We start from the raw sequence: 13,612 nt of genomic DNA, 5'->3' as shown, positions 1-13,612 counted from the left end.
TCTGAACTGCAGTATATATACTATACAGACTGCACTATATACTCTGCTGGAAAATTGGACCTTAGGTGTTGATGGTGGCAGAACATTGTAACCCCTAACAGTTACTCTTGTTGGGCGCAGGAATGGTCCCTGCTGTTAAATATTATTTCAGAGGCTGCTTGCCCTCATTTAGTGGCCTGTGAGCGTCTGCCTCTCCTTGGATATGGGTATTTTTTTTTTAACACCGCACTTCACTGTATTATATACTGTGTACACCCCATGAAGAGTATTTGAAACTGTACACACTGTATTATATACTGTGTACACCACCTGCACTGTATTAGAAACTCTACACTGCAAAATGCACTGTATATATAGGCTACGCTGAATGCAGTGTATATATATATATATATATCAAAATACTAAAGACATAATAAAATGGGGCAATCAGTGCAAACATACAGTGACTACAATAAATTACATAAAGAATTGCAAGCTGAACACTTCAGGTTAATTACATCACCTCAGATACTTGCTGACGAAGTCCCGTAGGACGTAACGCATACAGGGGGAGGAGCTACCTTTGCGGACATCACCCGCTGCCATCCTGCACACTAACGGAGCTACGACAACCCTCTACTGTTGTTGCTTTTCATGCTCGGTATCACAGTAACTCATGTGAGTGTACATTTTAAAAATAAATGCTATTTTGAATTCTACCAACAGAGAGCACTTCGATTTTGTTTATTTTTATCTATCCGTTTGGGCTGTTCCACATTAGTGCTGGCGATCCATTCAATTTTCTCCTGTGGAGACAAGCCTGGTTAGACTTCATGGTAATTCAGGTGTCCACTTGCTCTGGTAAGCGCATATTTATCAGCTGGTGAAGGGATTGTCACTCATCATTTGAGGATTAGGATTCATCCATTCACATGGTCTTCTCCATCTCTTTCTTCTGGGATTTGTGGTTCCTAAGTGGATTTTTTTTTTGGAATTGATGGACAATTTTATCATTGACATTGCAAATTACTAACAACAACTTACAAAGCCATCCACAACTTAGCCGCAGCTACATCACTAGCTTAGTCTCAAAATACCAATCTAATCGTTCTCTTCATTCCTCTCAAGACCTCCTGCTCTCTGGCTCCCTCATCACCTTCACCCATGCTCGCCTCCAGGATTTTTCCAGAGCCTTTCCAAACCTATGGAACTCCTTACCCCAATCTGTCGGATTACCTTCTATTCTATTAGCTTTTACGCAATCCCTGAAAACCCTCCTCTTCAGAGAAGCCTATCCTACCCACACCTAAAACCTGTATTTTCATTTTCTCAGCTCATCCCTCACAGTTATTAACTTTTGTTTCACTTGACCCTCCCTTCTAGATTGTAAGCTCTAACGAGCAGGGCCCTCTGATTCCTCCTGTATTGAATTGTAACTATACTGTCTGCCCTCATGTTGCGAAGCGCTGCTGGCACTATATAAATCCTGTATAATAATAATAATAGTATTTTTTGCTCTAGCATGCTTGCTCTGTCAGTTTGTGCTCCAAGCCTCACTCACAGACCCACTTCCTGCTCCTGCAGACACGCTCTAGAGCAGAGCTTTCGAGCCACCAACTGTGCCCTCTCCGGCTGGTCTGTATACAGAGCTCCCTCCAATGGCTCACAATCTTGCAGGTACTTCCACCCTCACTGTTGGCTTACCACCATCCCTCTAACCATGGTCATATGTCACTCCAGCCTGAGTCTTCTCTTCTGTTTGCTTCTCTACTGCTTCAAAGTATGCATTCAACTTTTAGTTACATCTAAGAACTCTTGTTTCCTTGTTTTCTTAAGGAACATCATTGGCAAATTTGCTATGTTGTTAAACATTCTCTATACTTTATCCATATTCTATGTTTTTGTATTTGGTGTCCATTCTAGCATCAAGCGCAGAGTGAAGTTGCACACAACATTTAGTTTGACAAGAACTGTATTGTGATGTCAGCATACATATTTTCTCTTCCAGCACTGGGAATGCTTAGTGGATCCGGGGAACATTTATTTTTAAGACTTGTACTGTATATGGGACCTTTTCTGGTAAAGCTATAATGTGCTTCAAATATAATATCTAGAGGTGAAAAATGGAAATACAGCCTATAGAAATTAGGTGCAGCTGCTGTTTTTAGTGAGGAATTGATTACATAAATGTTGATATTATGCACTCGTGAAAAAGCAACTTACCATCTGCAACACAGAAAAATGTCATACTCAGCTGCCTTGTCTTTTCCAATGTACTGTAGGTTTACTGTTATGCTGTTTTCAGTGACAGGTTAGCTTTACCAATGTATATAAATAGCCAGAGTAGGGATTCACCATAGTTTTTTTTTTTTTTCTCTGTAAATGATCTAAACATAATGTTATTGGGTGGTCCACCCAAAGTCATTGACCTAATCTGTGTTATACTACTAGGCTTTGGATGACTGGACAGGTATGATGCTCCTCCATGCTCTGGCAGCTATGTAGTGTCAAGGGATAACCCCAAAATTTGCTGCAATAACCAGGGATTTAGTGAAACATAGCTTGAAAATTAAAGCTGACAGTGTAAAGAACTGACCTGCCACCGATAAGATCTATTGCTTGTACTGGTCCATGATTAAAAGGCCAAGGGACCTGTAGAAAGAGCCACAGACACATGACTGTTTATTTACACAGAAAGGGGGAAGGAGCCAGCATAGAATAAAGTCTACCAGCACTCCAGATTGTCTACATCTTCTAACAGTCTGGAGACCATTACAGGAACACCCCCTTCTCTTAAACCTTTGCTCCTGTCAAATGTCATCAACTTATGCCAAAAAACTTCAACTTCTCTCCTGGAATTATTGTCAAGGTTCTATTTACTAAGCAGTTTGCATTTCCATAAAACAATTAAAGTACATTAAAAGGCAGTACCTATGGACCACTTAGTAAAGATCCCATACTGTTTGATGCACACTATACTGACTGCCATGTTAACCCTGCTACACACTACCATACAATTATATGGTCATTCTGCCTGCCATTCACAGGAAGTCCAGAATATCAAATAAGGCAATTACAGTTAGCAATTACGCATGAGTGGCTTGTCAGTTAAGAATTCCATGCATGGCTTAATGCACATAGCTGTCATCCATTCATCAGGCTAAGCAGTATAAAATGTTGCATTTAGCTAAGTCGAAGCTCAGATGTCCTTTTATTTTCAGATGCTAAAAGAGCTTTCTTACGCAGACTGACCAGATAAACTAAATAATTGCGGTGACCTGGTAAAAGCTTCATGCAATGGGACAACACAAGAAAAACAACAGCAAAAGGAGCCTTTAAAGATAGGGTCAATGTAGTGTGGCTGGTCAAATATGACTGTGTTAGAGGTCATAAAGGAGTTCCATGCCTTTATTTAAAGCTGCTAATTACTGATAATATCCTTAGAAAAAATTCAAGCGGAACTTCAGTTACTCATCCAGTTAGAACACATCTTTCTGGCTAACAGACAACCAAAATTTGAGTTGATTTGGATTGATATAGATATGTGACAAATGTGGGTCAGACCACTGCCCTCTTCACTAAACTGTGACAAATGAATGGTCAACCTTGCATTGTTCTGTCACTGATACACAACAGTGACACTCTCAGCCTCACCCTGCACACAGATTGGACCACAATCTAGGTGCCAACAGACTGAGAGTGATTGTCACTGGGTTTTGTTGACTAAGCAATTAACTGTTTAAACTGCCACCAACTACTTTTTATCAGGAAGTACTGTAGTAAACATTCATAAGATTAGCAATAGCAATTATGACTTTAGTCTAAATGTCTGTAAAACATTGTCACCACAGATAGGTCCATTCTGCATTAGTGCACTAGAGACAGTTTTAACACTTTTCAAAATATAGTTTAATAATGAAAAGTTAATAAAGAAAAGGGTGCAAATTTAAATATTTACAGATAAAGTTATTACAAAGAAACAAAGACCAAATACAAACCAATTTGTTCTCTTTGTTTCTTCCAAGACCTCCTGCTCTCTAGCACCCTTGTCACCTCCTCCCATACCCGCCTTCAGGACTTTTCTTGAGCTGCCTCCCATCCTATGGAACTCACTACCCCAATCTGTTAGGCTATCTCCTACTCTGTCCACTTTTAGGCAATCCCTGAAAACCCTTCTCTTCAGAGAAGCCTACCTCACCTCCACCTAACAGCTGTATTTACACTTTCTCCATCAGCTTTTTACTCACAGTTATTACCTTTGTATCACTTGACCCTCCCTTCTAGATTGCAAGCTCTAATGAGCAGGACCCTCTGATTCCTCCTGTATTGAATTGTATTGTAACTGTACTGTCTGCCCTCATGTTGTAAAGCTCTGTGCAAATTGTTGGCGCTTTATAAATCCTGTATAATAATAATAACAACAATCATTTTTTCAACATCAGCCAAAACTGTTTCTTTATTATTTTGGATAGTGAAGAAGACTGAGAACAAAGAATTCTTTCAACGTGCCTTATAATTTCTTCAGTAATTGGGTCTGGTGGCTTCTCGTGAACATTAGTGTCTCCTGATCCAGCCAACAATAATCTATTATCTAAAGCAGCAGTGGTCAACTTACAAAGTATAGTGGGTTTCAATTGTGTCTCCTGACATCAACAAGAGGACGTACATAATATTCAGTATATATAATACTACAGAAGACTGCCAGAGGCGACACGCATAATACAGGAGATGATCATGATCTGTGGACATGCTACAGGTGTGGCTGTGGACATGTTACATGAGACTGTTTGAAATCACTGTCAAAATGGTCCTTTTACAAATCAGTATTCGCACAAATGATAGCTGGAGTGTGAATTCTAGACAATAAGTACCAAAGGGAAGCATGTGGCCCTTGGGCTATAGGGTGGGCACTAGCGTTATATAGGGCAACCATATGTATGTATACTGTACATTTTGCTGATCTATTAGATATAAGGAAACTCTAATTGGGGTGTGGCCAGCCTTAGGCTACCCATGGCATTCACTGTTACCAAATCTTAGTTATTGGAAAAAAACCTTTTCATAAGAAATATCTTTCAGCTGTCAGATCATCATGTCTATGGTTAGTCTTATAGTGAGGGATGAAGTGACAATGTAGAAGCATGAACAGCTGTGACTGCCAAGCATTTGTGTCTGCAGCATCACTTATGTGTACCTTTGGAAGTATTATGTTACATGTGTGGGGCAATTTTTGGAAAGAAATGTTAGGCAGAAAGTATAAAAACCTGTATGGGGCAAAGCTAAAACTACCTAGAAAAATAATTGCCACTTAAGAGAACAGATGTCTTATGGATAAAGAATGACGTTTTTATAGGCAGGCTGTGGTTTTATAGGGAATTTTAAAACAGGGTTTCACAGGGCTGCATCTTTAAAGCTGACCTCTAAGCAGCCATAAATGATCATCATTTATTCATATTATGTGTTCTTTAAAAATCATTATCTGTATTTTATGTACAGCCTGTATACCTACCTGAAGTCTATTTATTAACTTCCTATAATTCCCTCCACGAGAGGACTATGAGCCGGGCAGGCTGTGCAGCATTGCACAATGCTACCAACGCTGGAAAGAAAAGAAAGCAGAATAAGCAGATTGTTAACCTTGTCAGTGCAGTGATGTCTATTCATTGTTCAGTACAGTTGAACATACATTGTTAGATTTTCCTTTGAACATTTATAGAAAAAATTTCAGAACATTCTTTTTTGCCCTACCTGAGTCAACTAATTTTGTTTAAAAGTCCTTAAACTTTTGTACAGACCAACTATTTGAATAGAATCCCAACACATTTCACTACAATAATTACATTTTTTTCCCCAAAACAAAAGCCACATTCACAGTTATTCACAGAATTTAGTTTTAAAAAATGTTACAGCCTGTTCATTTCATTCAAAAATTGTACACTGATTTGACACCACTAACCATTAGAAAAACAAACATTGCAAAACTGAACATTTTCAATTGAAATTTTACTGAGGTATAGTCAGCTTAAAGGATACGTTCATTAAAAAAAAAAAACACAATAAATTTGCAGGTACAAAAATGTGCATCTATTTTTGTTTTCCTAGGAGCCTGCAGAGCATTGCATCTGTGATCAGCTAATTGTGGGTACAATGCCAGGCTCCTGAAGACTCTCAGTATAACTGTACTTCCTTTAGTTCCTGTAAAGTCCAGAAAAAAACAATGAACTACGAGAGCGCTCACCAGTGCCCTCGCAATTCATTGAGAACTAAAAGCTATCTGCTGCGGTGCCAGATGGTATTTGTCGTTTGTTCAGTCACGGATTGATCCAAAAATGGAACTTCCGCTTATCTGATTCCCCTCCGGTGCCACATTTGGCTCCTTTCGGGGGGAGCGGCTATCTGTTTTTGACAGGTACCCTGTCCCCACTTCTGTCGGACCTCGCCACGGCGAGGTACGTTACAAGTTTGGCACCCTCCTCCTTTGCGCATTCGCAGTAGGAACCCAGGGCTGAAGCCGCAAGGCTTCACTGCTGAGTTCCCTTATCGGCAATGGCGGCGGCAACACCGGACAGCCAATGGAAACATCGCCTCAGGTGCCGACATCTCTGGATTCCAGGACAGGTAAGTGTCCTAATATTAAAAGTCAGCAGCTGCAGTATGTGTAGCTGCTGACGTTAAATTTTCAGAGGGGGGGTGGAAAAGAGCTTTAAGCAGCTGTATGGACAGAAGCCCCGCGCAGCTGCACTGTTTTTAAATTGTGACGGCGGGTGTGGGGTGTGGGGGATTGTGGGGGGGGGGAGCTGCGGGCAGGTGCTTGGGTAACACATACGTGCCAACTTTTTGAGATTGGAATGGGGGACACCTATCAGCAAAAGTATGTAGGCATAGGACACACCCCTGACCACGCCCCCTTAAAGGAGAATTGTACAAAAAAACAAGATTGGTTAAACCCACAAGTGCTTTTTTACCACTACTATTCCTTTATATTGGCTTTTGGAATTTACAAATGCAGCGATTTAGAAATCAGATGAAAGGTTTAGTGCTGGAAAACACTTTTTGATAGATAAAAAGTGCATTTTATATACAACTATATATAGATCGGACCAAAATGAGGGACAAATTAGGAGGAATGAGGGACAGAGGGACAGTGCTCCACAGTGGTGTAGTGGATAAAACTTTCGCTTAGCAGTAAGAAGGGTCGCTGGTTTGAATCCCAACCATTACACTACCTGCCTGGAGTTTGTATGTTCTCCCTGTGCCTGTGTGGGTTTCCTCCAGGTACTCCGGTTTCCTCCCACACTCCAAAGACATGCTGGTAGGTTAATTGGATCCTGTCTAAATTGTCCCTAGTATGTATGAATGTGAGTTGGGGACCTTTGATTGTAAGCTCCTTGAGGGTAGGGACTGATGTGAATGTACAATGTATATGTAAAGTGCTGCATAAATTGATAGTGCTATATAAGTACCTGAAATAAATAAATCAGGGACAGTTGGGGTCTATGGTAACATGTTACACCCTGAATATGGGTGTAGCATATAACATGTTACTAAAGGTGGACTTATCCAAGCAGATCTGGGGTGATTTAGTGACTAAACTGCTGCAGCAAATACGAATGAAATCAACAGTCAAGCTTTGCTGTCAGGCAGGGGGCCACGCTGTCCGAAAAACTTTACAAAGCTTCAGGGGCGGACTGACCATTCGGTCACTCGGTCGCCGACCGAGGGCCCGACGTCAGGAGGGGCCCCATGAGCGGCTCAGTCAGTAGTGGAAAAAAGCCGCCCGCTGCACTGCACGAAAACCCCGTCCTCCTGCATTATTTCAGCTCCCAGCACCGCAGCCAGCCCGCTGCCGAGCAGACCTCGGCTTAGGTTGAGAGAGGCTCTGTCAGCAGGGAGGGGCGGGGCAGGGAGCTCCACTGACGCTCTGACCCTGCCCTGCCCCGCCCCTCCTCATGTAGTCTGAGTGTGTTCCTAATTAGAGCGTCTCTCCTGCACTTGTGAGAGCTCCGCTCTGGACCACAAAGATCACCGCCCCTACCGACGAAAGCCCCGCCCCCTACAACGAAAGCCCCGCCCCTACCGACAAAACTCCGCCCCCTACCGACGAAAGCTCCGCCCCTGGACCTCTGAGAGCGGGAGGTGAGCCCGACTGGTCAGGTAGGTCCTTCTGCCTACATTATATACACGGCCTGTAGACCCCTTTTTTTCCCTAAACCATCCCTGGAAATGTTGTTTACCCCCCTGTATAGCTGTGCATTGCTGAAAGTTTAAATTTTAAAACTGGCTACCTGGTCATCTCCTGTAGTCGCATCCCCAGTCTCTGGTCATCTCCTGTAGTCGCATTCGCAGTCTGGTCATTTCCTGTAGTCGCATTCGCAGTCTGGTCATTTCCTGTAGTTGCAATCGCAGTCTCTGGTTATCTCCTGTAGTCGCATCCCCAGTCTCTGGTCATTTCCTGTAGTCGCATTCGCAGTCTGGTTATTTCCTGTAGTCGCATTCGCAGTCTCTGGTTATCTCCTGTAGTCGCATCCCCAGTCTCTGGTTATTTCCTGTAGTCACATTCGCAGTCTGGTTATTTCCTGTAGTCGCATTCGCAGTCTCTGGTTATCTCCTGTAGTCGCATCCCCAGTCTCGCGGTTATTTCCTGTAGTCGCATTCGCAGTCTTTGGTTATTTCCTGTTGTCGCATCCCCAGTCTCTGGTTATTTCCTGTAGTCGCATCCCCAGTCTCTGGTTATTTCCTGTAGTCGCATTCGCAGTCTTTGGTTATTTCCTGTTGTCGCATCCCCAGTCTCTGGTTATTTCCTGTAGTCGCATTCGCAGTCTGGTTATTTCCTGTAGTCACATTCGCAGTCTGGTTATTTCCTGTAGTCGCATTTGCAGTCTCTGGTCATCTCCTGTAGTCGCATCCCCAGTCTCTGGTCATCTCCTGCAGTCGCATTCGCAGTCTGGTTATTTCCTGTAGTCGCATTCGCAGTCTCTGGTTATCTCCTGTAGTCGCATCCCCAGTCTCTGGTTATTTCCTGTAGTCGCATTCGCAGTCTTTGGTTATTTCCTGTTGTCGCATCCCCAGTCTCTGGTTATTTCCTGTAGTCGCATCCCCAGTCTCTGGTTATTTCCTGTAGTCGCATTCGCAGTCTTTGGTTATTTCCTGTTGTCGCATCCCCAGTCTCTGGTTATTTCCTGTAGTCGCATTCGCAGTCTGGTTATCTCCTGTAGTCGCATCCCCAGTCTCTGGTCATCTCCTGTAGTCGCATTTGCAGTCTCTGGTTATCTCCTGTAGTCGCATTCGCAGTCTCTGGTTATCTCCTGTAGTCGCATCCCCAGTCTCTGGTTATTTCCTGTAGTCGCATTCGCAGTCTGGTTATTTCCTGTAGTCGCATTCGCAGTCTCTGGTTATCTCCTGTAGTCGCATCCCCAGTCTCTGGTTATTTCCTGTAGTCACATTCGCAGTCTGGTTATTTCCTGTAGTCGCATTCGCAGTCTCTGGTTATCTCCTGTAGTCGCATCCCCAGTCTCTGGTTATTTCCTGTAGTCGCATTCGCAGTCTGGTTATTTCCTATAGTCGCATTCACAGTCTCTGGTTATTTCCTGTAGTCGCATCCCCAGTCTCTGGTCATCTCCTGCAGTCGCATTCGCAGTCTCTGGTTATTTCCTGTAGTCGCATTCGCAGTCTCTGGTTATCTCCTGCAGTCGCATCCCCAGTCTCTGGTTATTTCCTGTAGTCGCATTCGCAGTCTTTGGTTATTTCCTGTTGTCGCATCCCCAGTCTCTGGTTATTTCCTGTAGTCGCATTCGCAGTCTGGTTATCTCCTGTAGTCGCATCCCCAGTCTCTGGTCATCTCCTGTAGTCGCATTTGCAGTCTCTGGTTATCTCCTGTAGTTGCATTCGCAGTCTCTGGTTATCTCCTGTAGTCGCATCCCCAGTCTCTGGTTATTTCCTGTAGTCGCATTCGCAGTCTGGTTATTTCCTGTAGTCGCATTCGCAGTCTCTGGTTATTTCCTGTAGTCGCATCCCCAGTCTCTGGTCATCTCCTGTAGTCGCATTCGCAGTCTCTGGTTATCTCCTGTAGTCGCATTCGCAGTCTCTGGTTATCTCCTGTAGTCGCATCCCCAGTCTCTGGTTATTTCCTGTAGTCGCATTCGCAGTCTGGTTATTTCCTGTAGTCACATTCGCAGTCTCTGGTTATTTCCTGTAGTCGCATCCCCAGTCTCTGGTTATTTCCTGTAGTCGCATTCGCAGTCTGGTTATTTCCTGTAGTCGCATTCGCAGTCTCTGGTCATCTCCTCTAGTCGCATTCGCAGTCTCTGGTTATCTCCTGTAGTCGCATTCGCAGTCTCTGGTTATCTCCTGTAGTCGCATCCCCAGTCTCTGGTTATTTCCTGTAGTCGCATTCGCAGTCTGGTTATTTCCTGTAGTCGCATTCGCAGTCTCTGGTTATTTCCTGTAGTCGCATTCGCAGTCTGGTTATTTCCGGTAGTCGCATTCGTAGTCTCTGGTTGTCTCCTGTAGTCGCATCCCCAGTCTCTGGTTATTTCCTGTAGTCGCATTCGCAGTCTGGTTATTTCCTGTAGTCACATTCGCAGTCTCTGGTTATTTCCTGTAGTCGCATCCCCAGTCTCTGGTTATTTCCTGTAGTCGCATTCGCAGTCTCTGGTCATCTCCTCTAGTCGCATTCGCAGTCTCTGGTTATCTCCTGTAGTCGCATTCGCAGTCTCTGGTTATCTCCTGTAGTCGCATCCCCAGTCTCTGGTTATTTCCTGTAGTCGCATTCGCAGTCTGGTTATTTCCTGTAGTCGCATTCGCAGTCTCTGGTTATTTCCTGTAGTCGCATTCGCAGTCTGGTTATTTCCGGTAGTCGCATTCGTAGTCTCTGGTTGTCTCCTGTAGTCGCATCCCCAGTCTCTGGTTATTTCCTGTAGTCCCATTCGCAGTCTTTGGTCATCTCCTGTAGTTGCATCCGTAGTCTCTGGTTATCTCCTGTAGTCATTTATGATATCTATGGCTATGCATATTTCTTGAATCCATATTGAGCACTATATTTGATTGGCTGTTTGCTTCTGCTTAGGCCTGGCAAACACGCACAATCGCATATGATGCTGACTCCATCATCATGTGCGTGATTGTGATTGTGCGTGTGTGCCAAGCAGAAGCAGCCAATCAAATATAGTGCTCAATATGGATTAAATAAATATTGGGAAGATTGTTCCTTCCATTGGTGGTCAGTGGGAAGAATGTTCCTTACATTGGTGGTCAGTGAGAAGAATGTTCCTTACATTGGTGGTCAGTGAGAAGAATGTTCCTTACATTGGTGGTCAGTGAGAAGATTGTTCCTTCCATTGGTGGTCAGTGAGAAGAATGTTCCTTACATTGGTGATCAGTGAGAAGATTGTTCCTTACATTGGTGGTCAGTGAGAAGTAAGTTCCTTACATTGGTGGTCAGTGGGAAGAATGTTCCTTACATTGGTGGTCAGTGAGAAGAATGTTCCTTACATTGGTGGTCAGTGGGAAGAATGTTTCTATACATTGGTGGTCAGTGAGAAGAATGTTCCTTACATTGGTGGTCAGTGGGAAGAATGTTCCTTACATTGGTGGTCAGTGGGAAGAATGTTCCTTCCATTGGTGGTCAGTGAGAAGAATGTGTTCCTTCCATTGGTGGTCAGTGAGAAGAATGTTCCTTACATTGGTGGTCAGTGGGAAGAATGTTTCTATACATTGGTGGTCAGTGAGAAGAATGTTCCTTACATTGGTGGTCAGTGAGAAGAATGTTCCTTACATTGGTGATCAGTGAGAAGTATGTTCCTTACATTGGTGGTCAGTGGGAAGAATGTTCCTTACATTGGTGATCAGTGAGAAGAATGTTCCTTCCATTGGTGGTCAGTGAGAAGTATGTTCCTTACATTGGTGGTCAGTGAGAAGAATGTTCCTTCCATTGGTGGTCAGTGAGAAGAATGTTCCTTACATTGGTGGTCAGTGAGAAGAATGTTCCTTACATTGGTGATCAGTGAGAAGTATGTTCCTTACATTGGTGGTCAGTGAGAAGAATGTTCCTTCCATTGGTGGTCAGTGAGAAGAATGTTCCTTACATTGGTGGTCAGTGAGAAGAATGTTCCTTACATTGGTGATCAGTGAGAAGAATGTTCCTTACATTGGTGGTCAGTGAGAAGAATGTTCCTTCCATTGGTGGTCAGTGAGAAGTATGTTCCTTACATTGGTGATCAGTGAGAAGAATGTTCCTTACATTGGTGGTCAGTGAGAAGAATGTTCCTTACATTGGTGGTCAGTGAGAAGAATGCTCCTTACATTGGTGGTCAGTGAGAAGAATGTTCCTTACATTGGTGGTCAGTGGGAAGAATGTTCCTTACATTGGTTATCAGTGGGAAGAATGTTCCTTACATTGGTTATCAGTGGGAAGAATGTTCCTTACATTGGTGATCAGTGGGAAGAATGTTCCTTACATTGGTGGTCAGTGAGAAGAATGTTCCTTACATTGGTGATCAGTGAGAAGAATGTTCCTTCCATTGGTGGTCAGTGAGAAGTATGTTCCTTACATTGGTGATCAGTGAGAAGAATGTTCCTTACATTGGTGGTCAGTGGGAAGAATGTTCCTTACATTGGTGATCAGTGAAAATTATATAAAGTTAAGAAAAATAATTAAAAAAAAATGTAAAGCACCCCCATGATCCCAGCACATGCTCTATATGAAAAGCTTTATGTAGGATGAGCACATGTATGTAAACATGTGTCTATAGACGCAAATGCTGGACACGGGAGCCCACCTGCGAGGTAACCCCCCCCCCCGGGAGAGCGCTTCTCCTAGGGAGTTATCTGATGTGGGGAGGAGCCGCGAGAGCCACCCCCAGATGTCGAGGTTCGGGGCCACTCTGTGCGAAACGAGCTGCACAGTGAAGGTAAGTATGATATGTTTGTTATTTAAAAAAACAAAAAAAAAAACCGAGCCTTTACAATCACTTTAATTTTGGAAAGGTACCGTTGTTGCACTTTCTTTAATGTAATTCTGTGACGAACGCATGTAGTGTGGGCAGTGCAAAATGTAGGTGCGGATTTGTGTGGGTGTGGCTTGAGTGTGGGTGGGAACACATGAGCGGGGACAGGGGGCCCCAGGATCTCCTATTGCCCGGGGGCCCCATGAGTTGTCAGTCCGCCCCTGCAAAGCTTTTGGCAGGTAGGAGGACAGTTATACGTGTGTATGTAGGCTGTGCATAAAGTTGTTTGCCTGGAGTTCGGCTGTAAGTTTCAGTTGACTAAGGATTACGTTTTGTAACTATTTTCTCTCTTGTTTGAAATAAGTCTTCTCATTTGTCTCTTGCTGTATTTTTGTAACTTCCTTTCCCATATTCCTTTTTATTTACTTAGTTGTTTTGTATGCATTATTTCTGCTCTGTCCTGTCATCTGGCAATTGCAGCTCAGTCACAGATGGTAAATAATTCGAATACCTCATCTTCTTATTGTGCTGCTGTCCAGTACAGGGAAAATCACCCAGGACTTAAGCAGATGTGTCAGTGCTGGCAGAGCCATGCATCATCATCAAAACCCTGCTTAAAATGAAATTGGATTCCCAGTGACAGTTCATGCAGCGATTCAGTGTAATTCCATTAGGATAGATAAACTTCA

The sequence above is a fragment of the Aquarana catesbeiana genome, linkage group LG13, assembly GCF_042186555.1.
Source record: "Aquarana catesbeiana isolate 2022-GZ linkage group LG13, ASM4218655v1, whole genome shotgun sequence".
NCBI lineage: Eukaryota > Metazoa > Chordata > Amphibia > Anura > Ranidae > Aquarana > Aquarana catesbeiana.
Note: the sequence above shows the minus strand (reverse complement) of the source record.